This window comes from Harpia harpyja, chromosome 11, assembly GCF_026419915.1.
Source record: "Harpia harpyja isolate bHarHar1 chromosome 11, bHarHar1 primary haplotype, whole genome shotgun sequence".
In the NCBI taxonomy this organism is placed as follows: domain Eukaryota; kingdom Metazoa; phylum Chordata; class Aves; order Accipitriformes; family Accipitridae; genus Harpia; species Harpia harpyja.
In genome coordinates this window covers 46423400-46443828 of record NC_068950.1, presented here as the reverse complement: position 1 = coordinate 46443828, position 20429 = coordinate 46423400, and the positions used below count along the sequence as shown (strand labels likewise).

The following is a 20429-nucleotide window of genomic DNA, read 5'->3' as shown; positions in this document are numbered from 1 at the left end:
CGTTTTTCTACAACGCAGTTTTAGAGTAGCAACTAAAGTTTTACAATACCGTGTTTCAATACAGTTTTAGAGTAGCAACTAAAGTTTTACAATACCGTGTTTCGATACAGTTTTACGGTAGCAACCCTAAAGCTTCACAACACGTTTTTTTACAACACAGTTTTACACAACAACAGTTTTCAAACAGCAACTTTAAAGTTTTACAACACTTTTACAACACAGTTTTAGAGTAGCAACCCTAAAGTTTCACAATACCGTGTTTCAATACAGTTTTAAGGTAGCAACCCTAAAGCTTCACAACACGTTTTTTTACAACACAGTTTTACACAACGCAGTTTTCAAACAGCAACTTTAAAGTTTTACAGTACTTTTACAATACAGTTTTACAACTCGGTTTTACAATACAGTTTTAGAGTAGCAACCCTAAAGTTTCACAATACCGTGTTTCAATACAGTTTTAGAGTAGCTACCATAAAGCGTCACAACACTTGTTTTTACACCACGTTTTTAAAACAAAGTTATTTACAGCACCATTTTGTCAACGCGTTGTTTTTACAGCGGGCGGCTCTTTTTACAGCGCGCGGCTCTTTCCAACGCGTTGTTTTTACAGCGGGCGGCTCTTTCCAACGTGTTGTTTTTACAGCGGGCGGCTCTTTCCAACACGTTGTTTTTACAGCGCGCGACTCTTTCCACAGCGCGTTGTTTTTACAGCGGGCGGCTCTTTTTACAGCGCGCGGCTCTTTCCAGCGCGTTGTTTTTACAGCGGGCGGCTCTTTTTACAGCGGGCGGCTCTTTTTACAGCGGGCGGCTCTTTTTACAGCGGGCGGCTCTTTTTACAGCGGGCGGCTCTTTTTACAGCGGGCGGCTCTTTCCAACGCGTTGTTTTTACAGCGCGCGGCTCTTTCCAACGCGTTGTTTTTACAGCGCGCGGCTCTTTTTACAGCGCGCGGCTCTTTCCAACGCGTTGTTTTTACAGCGCGCGGCTCTTTTTACAGCGCGCGGCTCTTTCCAACGCGTTGTTTTTACAGCGCGCGGCTCTTTTTACAGCGCGCGGCTCTTTCCAACGCGTTGTTTTTACAGCGCGCGGCTCTTTCCAACGCGTTGTTTTTACAGCGCGCGGCTCTTTTTACAGCGCGCGGCTCTTTCCAACACGTTGTTTTTACAGCGCGCGGCTCTTTTTACAGCGCGCGGCTCTTTCCAACGCGTTGTTTTTACAGCGCGCGGCTCTTTTTACAGCGCGCGGCTCTTTCCAACGCGTTGTTTTTACAGCGCGCGGCTCTTTCCAACGCGTTGTTTTTACAGCGCGCGGCTGTTTTTACAGCGCGCGGCTCTTTCCAACGCGTTGTTTTTACAGCGCGCGGCTCTTTTTACAGCGCGCGGCTCTTTCCAACGCGTTGTTTTTACAGCGCGCGGCTCTTTTTACAGCGCGCGGCTCTTTCCAACGCGTTGTTTTTACAGCGCGCGGCTCTTTCTACAGCGCGCGGCTCTTTCCAACGCGTTGTTTTTACAGCGCGCGGCTCTTTCTACAGCGCGCGGCTCTTTCCAACGCGTTGTTTTTACAGCGCGCGGCTCTTTCTACAGCGCGCGGCTCTTTCCAACGCGTTGTTTTTACAGCGCGCGGCTCTTTCTACAGCGCGCGGCTCTTTCCAACGCGTTGTTTTTACAGCGCGCGGCTCTTTCTACAGCGCGCGGCTCTTTCTACAGCGCGCGGCTCTTTCCAACGCGTTGTTTTTACAGCGCGCGGCTCTTTCTACAGCGCGCGGCTCTTTCCAACGCGTTGTTTTTACAGCGCGCGGCTCTTTCTACAGCGCGCGGCTCTTTCCAACGCGTTGTTTTTACAGCGCGCGGCTCTTTCCAACGCGTTGTTTTTACAGCGCGCGGCTCTTTCCAACGCGTTGTTTTTACAGCGCGCGGCTCTTTCTACAGCGCGCGGCTCTTTCCAACGCGTTGTTTTTACAGCGCGCGGCTCTTTCTACAGCGCGCGGCTCTTTCCAACGCGTTGTTTTTACAGCGCGCGGCTCTTTCTACAGCGCGCGGCTCTTTCCAACGCGTTGTTTTTACAGCGCGCGGCTCTTTCTACAGCGCGCGGCTCTTTCCAACGCGTTGTTTTTACAGCGCGCGGCTCTTTCTACAGCGCGCGGCTCTTTCCAACGCGTTGTTTTTACAGCGCGCGGCTCTTTCCACAGCGCGCGGCTCTTTCCAACGCGTTGTTTTTACAGCGCGCGGCTCTTTCCACAGCGCGCGGCTCTTTCCAACGCGTTGTTTTTACAGCGCGCGGCTCTTTCCACAGCGCGCGGCTCTTTCCAACGCGTTGTTTTTACAGCGCGCGGCTCTTTCCACAGCGCGCGGCTCTTTCCAACGCGTTGTTTTTACAGCGCGCGGCTCTTTCCACAGCGCGCGGCTCTTTCCAACGCGTTGTTTTTACAGCGCGCGGCTCTTTCCAACGCGTTGTTTTTACAGCGCGCGGCTCTTTCCAACGCGTTGTTTTTACAGCGCGCGGCTCTTTCCAACGCGTTGTTTTTACAGCGCGCGGCTCTTTCCAACGCGTTGTTTTTACAGCGCGCGGCTCTTTCCAACGCGTTGTTTTTACAGCGCGCGGCTCTTTCTACAGCGCGCGGCTCTTTCCAACGCGTTGTTTTTACAGCGCGCGGCTCTTTCCAACGCGTTGTTTTTACAGCGCGCGGCTCTTTCCAACGCGTTGTTTTTACAACAGCAACTTCAAAGTTTTACAATAGTTTTACAATTCAGTTTTACAGTAGCACCCCTAAACCTTTACAACACGGTTTTTTACAACATGGTTTTACAACAGCAACTTCAAAGTTTTATAATGGTTTTCGCTACACGGGTTTTAGAGTAGCAACCTTGAAGTTTTACAATAGCTTTACACAACAACAACTCAGCTTTACACAACAACAACTCAGCTTTACAGTAGTAACCCTAAAGCTTCACAACACATTCCTCTACAACACACACGTTCCTCTACAACACGAACTACTTTCCCAACCCCCCACTTAATGACACATACCACAGTGTTATGCTTACCCGCTCATTCCAGACTCAGAACCTACGACCATCATCACTCATGGTACCTGAGATAGCAAGACACACAAAATTAGCATAGCACTCGTGAGAAGTCACCAGCCCCATACTCTTCCTCCCTAATCCACAGCTCACCTCAAACGCTCATCCAATTCCAAAGGTGGCCCGCACAGCGCGTCCAAAACAAAAGGGAAAAGCTTAAACCAAACTGCCCCATCATACTTCGATATACAACACCAACCCAGCCCACAACCACCTCACCTTCTCAGACTGCTCATCGGCCTGCGGCTTCGCCCCTCCGAGGCTGCGTGCGCCACCTGCAAAAACCAAAGCAGAAGACGCATGCCGAGACATCGCCCGAAACCTCAGCCCGCCCGCACCGATTCCCAACTCCCTCTCCTTTACCTTGGCCGCTCAACCACCCCACCTCTGCCATCGACAGCTTGCCACGTTGAAGCCTCCATACCACCTGCAAAAAACAAATAACAAGGGATGCTGCCAACTTCACCAACAATACACCACCTCCAAAGGAACCGTTGCTTCAACCCAGTAGTCACGGCTCAACTTGCCAAGTCACCTCCGATGCCGATAGCCCGCTCCGCTCATTCCTTCGCACCTTCGAAATATAAAAAAAGTAAAAACCCCATCACCTAATCATAGAGCCACCGGCCACATCTTCCCTCTGACTCCACTCACAGACCCACCTCCTTATGGTGCTCCGCTGCCTTTCCCCGTCGCTCTCTGGCACGCATCTTGTCCCTCCGCACCTAAAAAAAAAAACAAACATACTGAACAAGTCACCTGGATGCAGAGCAAGAGCTTAACAACTCCAGAGGTCTTGATTCCATCTACAAAGACCATCTGGAGTCCAACTACAGCCTGCTATTTAAAAAAAAAAAAAAAAACAAAAAAAACCCAAAAACACGCCAACCAAAAAAAAACCAGGGCGAAACTTTAAGCCCATCACGTGCAAGACTTAACACCTTAGAGATTCAAATCCGCTTCACTACCCCTCAACAACCCCTGCCACACGGCTCCAATCGTCTCGGTAAAACACTATCGGCACAGCTGTCCACACAGCCCGCTGACGCCTACTTGAGCTGAGATGACTGTACGACCCTCGCCTAAACAGTCTAGGCACATCGTTTCACCCAGACTCTTATCGCTGTTCCACCTACCCCTGACTCTACATCCCCGGGCAGAGCAGCTCCAAGCCAAACACACCCATGCGCAGAACCTCGCCACGTGGAACGCTACCAACGAGGCGATTCAAAGAGAGAAAAAACTCTCAGCAAAAAGAATGACCCCCGGACGGGAGGTGCCGTCGGGCAAGACGACCTACGGGGCCGCCACCGTGAGGCCAGGAGGCTCTACGGCAGACCCTCAGGAGAGGAGTCGAACGTAACACCCCATTACAAGACGGCACTGTCAAAACCCAGATGACGGATGTGCCAGAAGCCTGGCGTCAAGACCTAAGGACGTCAGGATGCGGGGAAGAAGTCCCAGTCCGAGAAAATGGACGGCTAGAGAGCGGGGCTGCCGACGCAGCCCGGAAGAACGCCACAAAAGAGGACTGACCGGAACCCGCCGAGACCGATCCACGCTTTAGAGCTCCGAACGCAAGAAAAGAAGCACCCGATTAGCACCGGGCCGATGAGTACGGGCATTCGAGACCCTAGGGACGGCGACCGAAGCGCATGCCACGCTCCTCCGGCGCAAAGCGCGACGAGGACATCGAGACCTGAGGAAGGTCGAAGGCACAGAAGACAGACTACGCAAACTACACACCACTGCAGACACAGGCTGGACCTGCCCTGCCCGGCACACGCAGGTCTCGCGCTGAAAAGCAACCCGCTCCCTTTGCCTGCCTAAAGGGGACTGCTTTGGGACAGCCCTCTCTCCTGCTCTAACTTTAAAACCCCTCCCTGCAATTCCCAGCTTCGTCCCTTCCTCCCAGCCTCTCCCCAGCCCTGGTCCCTCAACGTAGCTTTCAGAGGGCCGAGGGGCCGAGTCCATCCTCCACAAAAACCACACAGGCTAACTGGGATGTTCCTCAAGGTGACGCATTGGTCTTCAACATCTGCAATAGAACAAGCACAGAAAAAAAATAAACCAGAAAAGGGAGTAAGCATCCCGCCAGCCAACGCCAACTACTTCCCCAACTCCCCCCTCCTCACAAGCGCCACCGTGTTCACTTCCCCGCTCATTCCAGAATCAGACCCTGCAGCCATCGTCACTCGTGGTACCTAAGGTACCAAGACACACCAAATTAGCATGGCACTCGTGAGAAGTCATCGGCCCCACGCTCCTCCTCGCTAATCCACAGCTCTCCTCAAACGCTCATCCAATTCAAAGATAGCCCACACAGCGCCTCCAAAACAGAAGGTAAACGCTTAACCGAGCAGCCACATAATACTTTGCTGTTCAACACTGACCCGACCGACAACTGCCTCACCTTCTCGGACCGCTCACTGGCATGCAGCTTTGCAGGAGACCTTATAGCAGACTTCATGGTATGTAAAGGGTGCCTATAAGAAACCTGCAGAGGCTCTTTTTACAAGGGTGTACAGCAATAGGACAAGGTGGTAACAACTTTAGTCCTAAAGAGGGTACATTTAGTTTAGGTGTTAGGAAGAAGTTTCTCACTATGGGTGGCGAGGCACTGGAACGGGTTGCCCAGAGAACCTGCGGATGCACCCTCCCTGGAAGCATTCGAGACCAGGTCAGATGGGGCTTTGAGCAACCTGGTCTTGCGAAGGTGTCCCTACCCATTGCTGGGGGGGTTGGAACCAGAGGATCTTTATGGTCCCTTCCAACCCAAACCATTCTATGACATCCAAATTCAACTGCAAAACTCATCTGAGAAAGGCTGGTGAACCCTCCTCCCTTTCCCCATCAGTCCCAAAACTTTAGAAACCCCTTTTCTTCTTCTCAACTGTCAGGAAAGCAACTCCACTGCTTCCTGACACCTCCTGCCCTCCATTTGCACCCCTGAACCCCCTTCAGTGGCTACTCCTCAGGAGCCGCTCTTCTGAGCCACATCCCAAATTCTGGGGGCACCTCCTAACCTAGAACTTCCCAGAGACTCTGAGCTCTGCCACATGTCCACAAAATAAAGTTAAGTCCTAAGACTTATAATCCACGAGGGGCCTGCCACAAGCTGCAAAGGTTCTAGGGACAACATGGCATTCTGTGGGCAATGAGGAAAGGTGACGAGGCATCCCAGGGCCTGAAAGGCACTGTGCCTCCTGGCCCTTCTGCTTTCTTCGGAAATACTAAAACTCCATATACAGATGCATATAAGATGTTCACTCTAACCCCTGCTAAACAACGTCATCATTGGTCCCGTTAAGAGAGATATCAGCAACTTACACAGCATACAGCAGAACTGGTGAAAAAAACAAGGTTCCGTTTTCAATAAAGTTGGGAATTCCAGGAAAACACAATGCATGAAGAATTAAAAAAAAAAAAAAAAGCATACTATTAAACCCTCTTTCTACCCCTGAACACTCAAAACAAAATTACTGACCTGAAAAAAAGAGAGGAAAAAAAAAAGCTGCATACAAGTGTTACTTTCTACTACACATGCTGCTGAACCTTGAGTGGTCCTGAAGCTCTTACCTCAGGCAGACACCTCTTCCCAAAGAGCTGAGCCAGCTCAAAAGCTGCAAAGGACTCAAGGAAGAGCTGAGCACCAACACCAGAGAAACCCAGGAGCACAATGAACTCCCTCAGCAGAGGCTGTGGCTCAAATACCCTAACCCTCCGCCCACCACCCTTAGCACAATCACCTGGGAAAGGGGAAGGGCAAACCACCAGAAGGTATAAAGTCAGCTGGAGGAGCAGCAGGAGTGTTCTCACCTGCCTTAAATTTACAGCAAGCAAAGCCCTGAACAGAGAAAGTAACCCCTGCAGGAAATGACACTACTTGCTCCTGTACTACAGCTACACCTATTGCATCAGCAATGTGACCGGGTAGAGAATTAAACTTAATTTTTCTGGGGTGTAGATAGAAAACAATAGATGTCCTTCTAAACTATGTAAGAAACTAGCTCATTAAATGCAATGACAATGTTGTTATCAAAATTGATGTGCTTTAGTTTCCTATAAAAAAGCCAAAACACTCTGGGGTTATGCTTCATTTCTAGCAAGACTGTGCATACCACCTAACTTCTACCAGAACTACCTTCTGGATAGGGATGAATCAAAAAGCAGAATTAGATCCCTTAAGAATTCCATCTCCAAAATATCTCTGGTTGCAAAGTAAATTATTTACTGTGAATAGCCAATGATTCAGAGTCCCCCTGAGCGTGTCTCCAGCTGACTCCCTTAACAGAGGTACAAGAGTCCCAAAGTGCAAAAGACACCAAAAAAACATGGAAATACACGGGGGGGACCAGGCAGCAGCCATGCCCCAAAGGGACAGGCTGGGGGGGTGGGGCAACAACACCCCCTGCAGTCATGCAGCAAAGGGTCGGCAGCAGCCACGCCCCCCGCAGTTTACGTGGGGACAGCAGCCACAAATGACACCAAGAAAACATGGAACTTCAGGGATACACAGTGGGTGGGGGGAAGGGGGTGACACCCCCACCAATCGGCATGGGAAAAAACTCGCATGGAAGGTGGGTTAGATGGATAGTTTGGGGTGGAAAGATACGTGCGCAAGAACATGCACAGGCTGGGGGGGGCATGCATGAGGTTTACCTTCACCAGGGGCTCCACCCACGTAATCCACAGTAGGTAAACTCGTCTGGGATAATCTGCAACAGCAATTCCACTCTGGGTTCTTGACCCAACGCCAGATAATCCACACTGCCTGCCCCATGGAGGGGGTGCTTCCCACAGGATGGGGCATCTGCTGAGCATCACCACACCCTTACGACAACACATCTGAAAAATTAAAATCACAAATTGTATTTCAGCATATTAAAAAAGTAACACCAAATGAGTAGAAGAATTCCAGCAAAGGGAGAGGCTAGCAGGTGCCCTAATTAGGACTCGAGCTAAACAGGTCAGCTCACAATACGACACATCCTTTAGAAGGTAGACTGATGAAAACTGGTTTGCTGCTAGATAACTGTATAAGTGAGATTTGATAAATGATCGTATATTAACATTATGGTTGAAACAGTAGACAACGGGTAGCTGGGGACATAATTACAAAAGTGTAGTCAAGTGATTAACTAGTAATTATTCATAAGTTTTGCAGTTCTTTGCTCTTATGACTAGATGGTCCTGTACACTAGATGAGAACAATGCTGAAACTGACCACATGTGATTGAAACTGCATTAAGCTTCAAGATCAAAGAACAAGGACAAGAATAAAGACTTCAAGGACAGCCAACAGGAACTTCAAATGGGTCGGTGGTCGTAAAAGCAGCCCTTTGCCTCAAATGGATCCTTCATTGCGTATGATAGGATGTAGGCAGTACTAAGATAATCAGTTGCAATCATTTTTATGTATATGTATACTAATCTGATTAATATGCAATTAGTTATTCTATATAACCTGTTTGTGCTAAAGCTGTGGTATGCACACTAGGTGGAAATATCCCCCGTGCATCCAGCGCTGCAATAAAGAATGCCTGCTTTCTAAAACTCCAAAACAAGTCTTAGAGAGTTTCTTTGACCGGCTTTTCAGTATCAGAGAGTTGCAATTGCAACAAAATGAGTCCAAAGGGGGCTTACAGGGCTAAAAGTGTGCTGCAGGGAAAATCTAAGACCTCGGGAGACATTGTGACAGTAGCAGAGGGCTTCTGAGAGGGACAGGCAAAAGAAGGCTCGAGGCCATGATGAAGAAGTCCAGAAGGGATTTGAATAGACTACAGGTGTCCTCAGGGGACTAGGGACTGAACAGAGGTATGCTAGCTAGCATAGAGGACAACGTGAGCATTCTGGAGATGAAAGATGGCATCAGGAAAGGTTCTCAGGGAGGGAGAAGGGTGCAAAGTGCACAACAGAGCCAAAAGAGGGCTGTGGGGCACAAGGATGGCCTCAGGAGGCATGATGATGGGAGAAGAAGGGTGCTGAGAGTGAAAGACAGAAGGCAGCTCTGGGACACAATGCAAAACTCAAGAAGGTGTCCCAGCAATGTACAGATGTCCTCAGGGGATGAGCGACAGAATGGAGACATCCAAGATGGCAGTGAATAAGGTAAGAGTGCTCTGGGGCACAATGAAAGCCTCAGGAAGAATTGTCTCTGAATACGAAAGAAACAAAGCCTGCTACAGAACTCAAGGATAGCGATGGAACAGAAGGATGCTCGCAGGAAGCATTGTGACAGAAATAGAGGGGTGCTGAGGTAGACAGAGACACAGAAGAAGGCTCGAGGGCACAAAGATACTCGGGAGGAGATTTGAACACGGTACAGGTATCATGAGGGAGACTGACCCACTGGAGGCAAGCGAGATGGAAGAGAGGACAAAAAGACTGCTCTGAGGAAGAGGCAACGTTCTGACAAACCAAGGGGGGTGCAAATTACACCCAGAGATAAAAGCATGCCGAGGAGACCCTCTAAAGCCTGAGGATGAACCAAGAAAAGAGCCCCCCAAAAAATAAAAGTAGACATAGAAAGAAAATTTAAAAAAAATAAACGGGTACAAGGCACAGGAGAAAAATTTAAAAATAGGGACAGAAAACTACATAAAAGTAGACATAGAAAAGAAATTCAAGAAGGAAGGCATTAAAGGAGGAAAAAAATTTAAAAATAGGGACAACAAACTAAGTAAATGGAGACATAAAGAAAATTCTAAAATTGACAACCTACCCAACTGTTGTGGTTTAACCCCAGCCAGCAACTAAGCAGCCGCTCGCTCACTCCCACCACCACCCAGTGGGTTAGGGGAGAGAATCGAGGGGAAAAAAAAAAAAGTAAAACTTGTGGGTTGATATAAAGACAGTTTAATAGGACAGAAATGAAGATAATAATAAAATAATTGGAGATAATAATATACAAAACATAATACTTGGAGATAATATACAAAACAAGCGATGTGCAATGCAATTGCTCACCGCTCACCTACCGATGCCCAGTTAGTTCCCAAGCAGCGATCTGGGGCCCCTGCTCCCCACCCCCAGCCAACTCCCCCCAGTTTATATACTGTGCATGACATCATAAGGTACGGAATATCCCTTTGGCCAGTTTAGGTCAGCTGTCCTGGCTGTGTCCCCTCCCAACTTCTTGTGCCCCTCCAGCCTTCTTGCTGGCTGGGCATGAGAAGCTGAAAAATACTTGACTTGTTTTAAATACTACTTAGCAACAACTGAAAACACCAGTGTGTTATTGTCGTGGTTTCAGCCCAGCCGGTAACAAAGGACCACGCAGCCGCTCACTCACTCCTCCCACCCCCTCCGGTGGGATAGGGAGGAGACGGAGGAGAGAAAAGAAAAAAAAACTGGAACCTCGAGGGTTGAGATAAGGGCAGTTTACTGGGACAAACAACAACGGTACTAATGAAAGAATATACAAAAAGTGTGATGCACAGTGCAGCTGCTCACCACCCGGAACGCGACGCTCCACCACTTCCCCCACAGAAAGTCCAGAGCGCTCCCCCCGGCCCGCTCCCCATTTATATACCAAGCATGATGTCACATGGTATGGAATAGCTCCTTGGCTAGTTCAGGTCAGCTGCCCCGGCTATGCCCCCCCACCTCCCAGGTTCCTGTAAAAATTAACTCTATCCCAGCTGAACCCAGGACAGTTATCAACGTTCTTCTCAAAATAAATCCAAACCATAACACTATACCAGCTACTAGAAAGAAAATTAACTCTGTCCCAGCCAAAATCAGGACACCAACAGACAAGAAAGAATTAAAAAGTAGGGACAGGAGGTAGATAAAAGCAGATGTAGAGAAAAAAAAAATTAAAGCGCAACAAGGTTAAGAAAATAAAGGAAAAAAAAACGGTAACATCAAACTAAAACAAAATTTTAAAAGTGACAGCATTTTTAAATTACACAGCACAGACTAGAATAAAATATAAAGACAGTGAACTGGATAAAAGTAGATAAAAAAATAAAAGCAACAGGACACAGGAAATAAAAAAATAGGGTTAGACATCTTGATAAAAGTAGACATAGAAAATTTTAAAAGTCATAACATAGAGAACAGATAGGAAAAAAGGAAACAATAGAGACAGAAAAATACATAAAAGTGAACAAAGAAACAAAATTCAAAAGTGAAGGCATTAAGAGAGGAAAAAATTTTAAAATAGCAAAAACCCCTAAATAGACGGTGTGAGAGGCTGAAAGAGTTAATGTCTCAAACATCATGGTGGGGCAAGTTCTGCTTAACAACAAACTCTGCATAACAAGGAACCCTGCATAGCAAGGAACCACAGGTGAAAAGAAGCGGATCAGCACCCATCAGCAACAGGAGGGGAAGGGCATGCCAGAGGGTGCACAGCTCCCTGTTCTGATAATGCTGTTCTGATATGCTGAGCAGGACAGCTCACCATGCATGACAAAAGATCACATCTGCAGGGAAGGGGAAGTTACCCCCCAAACGACCCCCAAGTCCCAAAGGCTCACACACCACTCACTCATGACACCTAATTAACCTAACAAGTTTGAGTGCCTGCCCGAAGGAGGGGCAAGGACGATAAAAGCACACAAACTGAAGCCCCAGGTGTGCAAGTCCAGCAGGACTGGACCCCTCAGTTGACTGAACCAATGCTGCACCCAGGACTGGTGAAATCTTCCTCTTCTCTCTGTCTTGTTTCTCTCTTTCTTTTTCCTCTTCTATAATCCCTACATTTTATCCCTGTAAACATAAACCGTCGACCAAGTCTGGGACTAGGAGTGAATCCAGCTGCCCCCAGGCTCCTCTGTGAGAAGGAGTCTAGAAAGCAAAGGGGTCTGGCTCTGAACCTCGTGACTCGACCGGAGGGCTCTCCTTCTTGTCTTCCCTGAACCGATCCCAAAATAAGCAAGGCCTGTAGTATATGTTTGGTGATGTAGGGTTAGCACAGGTTACACAGTTTACTGATGTAGTTTCATGCCAATTTTTGTGGTGAGCGAATAAAGTTGAGTTTTGTGAGTTAAAGGATCCCTAGTGTCGTTTCACTTTAATCCTGACCTGGGAACCAGCAAACCTGAGTTGTCATCCTGAGAAAGTGAGATGTGACAGACGAAGGCATAGAAAGAAAATTTTAAAAGCAACTGAGTATGGGACATACTAGAATGGATTAAAAAATAAAGACAGCAAACTGGCTAAAAATAGACGAGGAAAGAAAATTTAAAAGAGATGGGGTACAGGACAGACAGGAAAATTTAAAAAAAGGGAGTGACATCTTGATAAAAGTAGACATAGAACAGAAATTTTAAAAGTGACAGATACAGTAAACAGGAAAAAATTAAAAATAGGGACAGAAAACAAGATAAAAGTACACCTAGAAAAAAAGATTTGAAAAGTAAAAGAATTATGAGAGAAAAAATTGAAAAATAGGGACAGTGAACTACATAAAAGTAGACATAGAAAATTTTAAAAGCAATGCAGTTCATGACACAGGAAAGAATTAAAAAATAGAAACAGTTACTGGATAAAAGAAGACATAGAAAGACCATTTTAAAAGCACAGCATTAAGGAATTAAAGGGAAAAAAATAGGGACAGCAAACTAAAACAGACAGGAAATTTTAAAAGCAATGGAGTCTAAGACAAAGGAAAAAATTTTAAAATATTGATAGGCTGAAAAAGAGAGAGATACATAGAAAGTAAATTTTAAAAGTGATACGGTATAGGACAGACAGGAAAGAATTAAAAACCAGTAATATGCAGCATCATAAAAGTAGACATAGAAGGAAAATTTAAAAAGTGATGGGGTACAGGACAGGAAAGAATTAAAAAATAGGGACAGAACTGGTTAACAGAGATAGAAAATTTTAAAAAGTGATGGGAATAAGGAAAAATGGAAAAGAATGAAAAATAGGGACAGCGAACTAAAGAAATAAAGATGTAGAACCAAAATCTAAAAAGCAACAGGCTACAGGACAGACAAGAAAGTATTAAACAATAGTGACAGCACACTAAATAGAGAAATAGAAAGGAAATGTAAAAGTGATGGAGTGCAAGACAGCGGAAAAATTAAAAAACAAAGTGAACTGGATAAAAGGTGACACAGAAAGAAAATTTTAACAGTGACAGCATTAAAGAAAGGCTAGGAAAAAAAATAAAAAATAAGGATAGGGTGAATAAGAGAGAGACACAGAGAAAGAAAATGTAAGAAGTGACAGGGTACACGACAGCCAGGAAAGAATCAAAAAGCTGTGATACACTGCTTGATAAAAGTAGACATAGAAGGAAAATTTAAAAAATTATGGCATACAGGACAGGAAAGATATTTAAAAATAGGGAGAGAAAAATAGATAAATAGAGAGATGGAAAGAAAATTTTTAAAACAATGAGGTGCAAGACAGAGATGAAAAAACTAAAAATATATAGACAGTTGAACTGTATAAAACTAGCCATAGAAAGAAAATTTAAAAAGCAACTGCTTACAGGACATACAGGAAAGAATTAAAAAATAGGGACAGCAAACAAACAGACACAGAAAGAAAATGTTAAAAGTGAGATGGTACAGGACAGAGGATAAAATTAAAAAACAAAGACAGTGAATAGGTTAAAGTAGGCATAGAAAGCAAATTGGAAAAAAGTGACAGGTATCATGGTTTAACCCCAGCTGGCAACTAAGCACCACCCAGCCGCTTGCTCACTGCCCCCCTGCAGTGGGATGGGGGAGAAAAACCAGAAAAAAAGTAAAACTCACAGGTTGAGATAAAGCCAGTTTAATAGGTAAAGCAGAAGCCACACGCACAAGCAAAGCAAGACAAGGAATTCATTCCTTGAAGCGTCCCGCCAGCAGGCGGGTGTTCAGCCATCTCCAGGAAAGCAGGGCTCCATCACGCGTAATGGTTATGTGGGAAGACAAATGCCATTGCTCTGAATGTCCCCCCTTCCTTCTCCTTCCCCCAGCTTTATATGCTGAGCATGACATCGTATGGTCTGGAACAGCCCTCGGGTCAGTTGGGGTCAGCTGTCCCAGCTGTGTCCCCTCCCAGCTCCTTGTTCAGCCCCAGCCTGCTCACTGGTGGGGCAGGGTGGGAAGCAGAACAGCCCTTGACTCTGAGCAAGCACTGCTCAACAATAACAAAAACATCCCTGTGTTATCAACACTGTTTTCAGCACAACTCCAAAACGTAGCCCCATACTAGCTACTGGGAGGAAAATCAACTCTATCCCAGCCCAAACCAGCACAACAGGGTACATGACAGAGACAAAAGAATTAAAAAACAGGGACAGCTAACTAAACAAACAGACATAGGAAGAAAATTTAAAAGGTGATGGGCTACATGACAGACGGGAATAACTTAAAGACAGTGAATAGGTTAAAGTAGACATAGAAAGAAAAAGTAAAAAGCAACGGGGTACACAATAGTGAGGAAAGAATTAAAAAACAGTGATACACAGCTCGATAGAAGTAGACATAGAAGGAAAATTTAAGAAGTGATTGGGTACAGGACAGAAAAAATTTTAAAAATAGCCACAGTGAACTAAAACTGAGAAATATAAAGGAAATTTAAAAGTATCACAGGGGCACAGGACAGAGAGATAAAAAATAAAGACAGTAAACTGGATAAAAGTAGACATAGAAAGCAAATTTTCAAAGCAACAGGGTACACAACAGACAGGAAATAATTAAAAAATAGCAATAGGCAGCTTCATAAATGTAGATGTAGCATCGTGGTTTAACCCTGGCTGGCAACTAAGTACCATACAGCTGCTCACTTACTCCCTCCTACAGTGGGATAGGGGGAGAATCAGGAGGGTAAATGTGAGAAACTCATGGGTTGATATAAAAAGTTTAATAATTAAAAAGACTTTTTTTTAAAAGTTGTAACAGAAAAAAAAAAAAACCAGCAAATGAAAACATTTGCTTACCACCAACTGACCGATGCCCAGCCAGTCTCAAGCAACTGGGTACAGGACAAAGAGGGAAGAATTAAAATATAGGGTCAGGGAGACAGAGAGGGGAAAACATAGAAATTAAATTTTAAAAGTAATGGGGTACAAGGCGGTGCAGAAAAAATAAAAAACAGGGAGAAGCAGCTGGTTAGAGAGAGGCATATTAAACATTTAAAAGGCAACAGGGTACTGGGCAGAGTTGACAGAAGAATAACAAGTTTTGAGGAGCCATACACATAGGTGGGCAGGCAGAGAGGGAGACGGAGGAAGGGAGGCGGAGGTGGGCCAGGATGTAGAGGAGAGGATGTGCGACTCACCACAGCTCCTGGTGCCGGCAGGAGACCTTCACCGCCCCGACGTTTCTCTCTCTGCCTCTGCCCCTTCCTCCTCCCCAGTGCCGGCTGCCTGACCCTCACCCACTCGGCAGCACGCAGCGGACGCCTCAATGCTCCTCATCCACAAGGCTTCCTTGATACACGGCAGCTCACGCATGTAGCCGACAGAGGCCAGGAACAGCTCAGAGGGATCCTTCCTTGCCACGGGGACTGGCCATTCCTTGCTGCAGGCACCTACCAGCCAGACCCCCTTGGACTCCCTCCTCAGCCAGTTCCCCTGCCCAGGCAGCCCCTTCACACAGCAGGGCCAGCCCCATCCTCAACCTCACTGGCCACACCTGGGGCCATCCCAGCCCCAGCTGGAGCCCATCAGGAACAGGGGCCATTGCCAAAGCCCCACAGCATATTATCCCTGCCCCTGCACCTACCCACATCCAGGGACACAGAGGAGGCAGGAAAAATTTATTCATTAATGCATATAAGAAATCCTGGCAATGAGTTGGCTACAAGGCTCAGTGCCCAAAGGCAGCAGGATGGGGTGATAAAAGGGAAGAGTAAAGCAGGAGGAAGGACAGAGGGACACAGAGGTGCAAGACAGGGAGCCAGAAAATGGGATGCTGGGAACAAGAGAGGGACAAGAAGCAGGAAAACAGTGTAGAGAGAGAAGCGCAGAGAGACTGAGCAAAACAACAGGGATGGAGATGGAGGAATAAATAATAGGAAGTGGGGGAGAGAAGGTGAAGGGACTGGCAGGACAACAAGATAAAGACAGGACAAGGCACAGGGAAACATTCTCAAGTGATACGGGAGAAGAAACAGCAAGAACTAGAAAACAGAAACAGGGAGCCAGGTAGAGAGAAAATTTTCAAAAAGCAACAGCATACGAGAAACATAGGCAAGAACTAACAAATAGGCACAGGGAGATAGAGGGAGATGTAGAAAGAAAATCTAAGAAGTGACAGGGTACAGGACAGAGAGGGAAGAGTTAGGAACTAGAGACAGGGAGATGGATAGAAGGAAACAGAAAATTTTGAAAGCAACAGGGTACAAGAATCAAAAAGTAGGTACATGGAGCTGCATAGAGGGAGACATAAGAACAAAATTTGAAAAGCAACAGGGTACAAGAAACACAGGTGAGAAATTAAAATAAGGTCAGGGAGACAAAGAGAAGGAAAAGTAGCAAGAAAATTTAAAAAGCAACTGGGTTTAAGAAACATGCAAGAATTTAAATAAGGATGGAGAGGTAGAAAGTTTCAAAAGTGACGACATACAAGAAACATAGGCCAGATTTTAAAAATAGGGACAGGGAGCCTGAGAGAAGGAAACTGTGGTGGGTTGACCTTGGCTGGCTGACGAGCGTCCACCAAGACACTCTACCATTCCCCCTCCTCAACAAGACCGGAGGGTAGAAAATACAACAAAAAAGCTTGTGGGTCAAGATAAGGACAGAGCAATCACTCACCAATTACTGTCACAGGCAAAACAGACTCGACTTGGGGAAATTAATTTATTGTCAGTCAAAATCAGAGTACAATAATGAGAAATACGAACAAATCTGAAAAACACCTTCCCCCCACCCCTCTCTTTTTTTCCTGGGCTCATCTTCACTCCTGACTTCTCTATCTCCTCCTACCGAGCAGCACAGGGGGAGAAGGAGCGGGGGGTTGCAGTCAGTTCATCACAAGTTGTCTCTGCTGCTCCTTCCTTCTTTGTGCTCTTCTTCTGTTCCAGTGTGGTGTCACTCCCATGGGGCCGCAGGTCCTGCCAGAAAACCTGCTCCAGTGTGGGCTCCTCTCCACAGCGTCACAGCCTCCTTCGGGTGAATCCGCCTGCTCTGGCGAGGGGTCCTCCATCGGCTGCAGGGTGCATATCTGCTCCGCCATGGACCTCCGTGGGCTGCAGGGGGACAGCCTGTGTCACCATGGTCTTCACTGCAGGCTGCAGGGGAATCTCTGCTTTAGGACCTGGATCACCACCTCCTTTTTCTTCTTCACTGACCTTGGTGTCTGCAGGACTGACAGCTTCTGCACCGCTTTTTTTTAGCCCTTCTTAAATATCACAGAGGTGCTACCAGCGTTGCTGGTTGGCTCAGCTTTGACCAGTAGCAGCTCTATCTTGGAGCTGGAACTGGCTGTGCCCAACATGGGGGCAAGTCCTGGTGTCTTCTCACAGAACCCACCCCTGCAGCCCCTATCCACTCCCCTGCCCCAGCTTGCCACACAAACTCACTACAACAGTGATCGGCTACAGGGCAGAGAGGGGGGATTGAAAAGTAAGGAAAGGGAGACAGAGAGAGACAGGGTGGGGAAATAGCAATGGGCTACAGGACAGAGAGGAGGAACTAATAAAAAAGGAGAGGGTACCAGACAGAGAGATGGATAAAAACAAATATTAGTGATGAGCCACAGGGCAAAAGGAAGAATTAAAAAACGGGACAGTGAGGTAGATGAGAGAGACTGAGAAATATCAAAAACACTGATGATCTAAAGGGAAGAGAGAGGGGAAATAAAGAATAGGGACAGGGAACCAGACAGAGAGAGAATAATAAAGACAAAAATGGGCTATGGGACAGTGAGGGAAGAAGTTAAAACATAGGGACAGGGACCTGGAACAAGAGAATCTAAGAAAGTAAAAGTGTATCCAGAATACAGGGCAGAGAAAGGAGTTTAAAAATAGAGACACAGCATCAGACAGGTGAGAGCGGTGGGAATTGTGAAGGGCTAAAGGGCAGACAGGGAGGAATTAACAAGATTGGGATAAGAAGACAGACGGATAGATGGAGAAAGACAAAGTAGTGATGGGCTGCAAGGCAGAGACAGAGGATAAAAAAAAGAAGGATGGGACAGGTCAGAAGTGCAGAGAGAAAAAGAAAACAGAGAGGCAGAACAACAGAGAAAGAGGGGGACTTAGAGAACAAGAAAGGGAGAGGTACAGAAAAAAAAAGAAAACAAAAAAATTAAAGCACTGAGAGAAAGAGAAGGTGGGGGCAGGGAGGGACTGGGATGCAGAAGAGGGGTGACACAGCCCCAGGGGTCCAGGACTCACTGTACCTCCCGCTGTTGGAGCTGCTGGGAGAATTTGACAGTTCAGACATGTCTGTCTCTCTCTCCCTCTCCCTTCCTCCTCTGTAGCTGCACTCACTTGACTGTCATCCACCTAAGAGAATAGATTGGTGTCTTCCAGCTCTTACAATATGAGGCTTCCTAGAAACACAGCCTCACATGCACACACACTACATGGCTGTACTGTGGTTTTGGTTATGCATACAGACCCTGCCGTGCACACTGGTGATCGGACCTGCTGAGGACTACACTAGGAAGGATCCATCCTAACCTGGAGAGGCAGGCTATCTCCTGTCTGCAGCTGGTGGCTGGATCCTCTTTATTTTATTCTTCAGCAGCTTTACCATTCTGTGGCCTCTCCAGCTTCAACGTCAGCTTCAGCAGCTCCTGTCCACAGCCAGTAAGCGCTCCGCATGTCCCTCTGTGCTCCCGCGCCGCAAGGAGAGGGAGGCCAGGCAGAGACAGCCCACGCAAGCCTGAGGCTGCTGCAGTCAACGGCATCCCCAGGGGACGAACGGACAACCGCACCCACAGCGTGGCCTCTGGGAGAAGGAAAGAGGCAGCAGTGACCGTTATTACCGCAGCTCGACCCTGGCCGGAGCCCCTCCTTCCGCAGACACCGCTCATTCCCCGCGCCGCTGCTAACGGCACCCACGTTAAGGGAGACTCGAGACCACCGCAGGGCCAGCTTGCTGCCCTCACGACAGGGCTCGGGGGCTGCCTGCGGCTACAGCGCAGGCTTCAGGGGAGGGGCTGGAGCTGGGGGCAGCCGCACGGGCCGAGCGGGGCCGGGGTAGCTCTGGCGACTCGGGCAGGCGCCCGCTGGCCGCGCCTGGGGGTGCCCGCCTCCGTCCCCTCTTCCCTTCTACCGGCTCTCGGGGAACTCCCCGGCGCTGCCCTGGCCCGGCTCGCCTCCGGCGGACCGGCAGCCTGCCGCGGCGGCAGCTTCGCAGCTTCCCATCCCGCCAGCGGGCAGGAGGCACCCCCTACCCCCGCCCCCGCTGAAAGGGATCGCTCGTCTCACCCGCAGTCCCGGCGCTCGCCCGCTGCCGCCGAGACCCGCGCCCTGCGCGCCGCCACGCTGCTCCCGGGAACCGCGCATGCGCCGGAGCGGCCGCAGCCGGCGCGCGAACGCCGGGCTGCCCCACGCGCAGAACGGCGCATGCGCCCGGGAGGGCTGGTCGGGGAGCGGGCGCAGCGGGAAGCCCGCGGAAAACCACGCGAAACCGGGAACGCTCCTGTGTCTGACCTGGTCGGACTCCGGGGGCCGCGGCGGCAGCGAGGACTACGCCGCGCCCGAGAGCCACGGAGCTGCCCGGCCGCCGAGTCCGCGAAAACTACAGCTCCCGGCATGCCCCGGGAGGCAGCCTGCCCTGCTGCCTGACCCCGAGGGGACGCCGCTTCCGTTTCCGCCTACCCCCACGCCGGCACAGCTGCAATCCCCGCCGGGCACCCAGCGCCGCTCCGGGCAGCTCCGGCGCGCTCCCGCCGCCGGCTCCGGCACGGCGCGGCACCCCCCGCCCGGCTCGGGGCAGCGCCCGCCGCCGCCGCTCCGGCACGGCGCGGCCCCGCCCCGCTGCCGCTCCGCGCGTCCGGCACGGACCCCGCCGTCCTCCTCGGGGCTTTCCCCGGGACCCGCCGGGCGATTGCGCAAGCCCCGCCACGGGGCCCGGGCCCCCCCCGGCCCACGTGCTCCCGGCCCCCCGCGAGCCCCCAGGGCCCCGGCCCCGCCCCCCCCCCGGCCTCGGCACAGGCGGCCCCCACCTCCCCCGGGCCACCCCCGCCTGGGACGTTCGCGGTCCGAGGGGCGCCCGGCCCCGCTCATCTTCTCCCGAGGGGCAGCCGCAGCCCGGCCACCGCTCTGCTCTGCTCCGCTCCGCTCCTGCCTGGGCTCCCACCGGCCCCGCCGCGGCCCCTCCCCCGGCAGCCCCCCCTTTCCAGGGAGGGGCCGTCGCCATCAGCCTCACTGCCCGCACCTGGGGCTCCTCCAGCCCCGGCCCGCAGCTGTGGTACCGAAAGCCGGAATAAAACTCC

General features: G+C 49.1%; 1 long non-coding RNA gene across 3 annotated transcripts; it reads right to left on the bottom strand.

The window, feature by feature from the left end:
• Positions 1 to 16821: 16821 nt before the first annotated feature.
• LOC128147945 (uncharacterized) lies at positions 16822 to 19810 on the bottom strand. Of its 3 annotated transcripts, none has more exons than XR_008237142.1 (4): positions 19645 to 19810; positions 18667 to 18937; positions 18384 to 18489; positions 16822 to 17271 (listed from the first exon to the last, which is right to left on the bottom strand). It is a non-coding gene; the product is annotated as an uncharacterized LOC128147945 (long non-coding RNA). The 3 variants fall into 3 exon arrangements; XR_008237141.1 differs by lacking the exon at positions 19645 to 19810 and adding an exon at positions 19420 to 19502; XR_008237140.1 differs by lacking the exon at positions 19645 to 19810 and adding an exon at positions 19051 to 19183.
• Between the last annotated feature and the right edge of the window lie 619 nt (positions 19811 to 20429).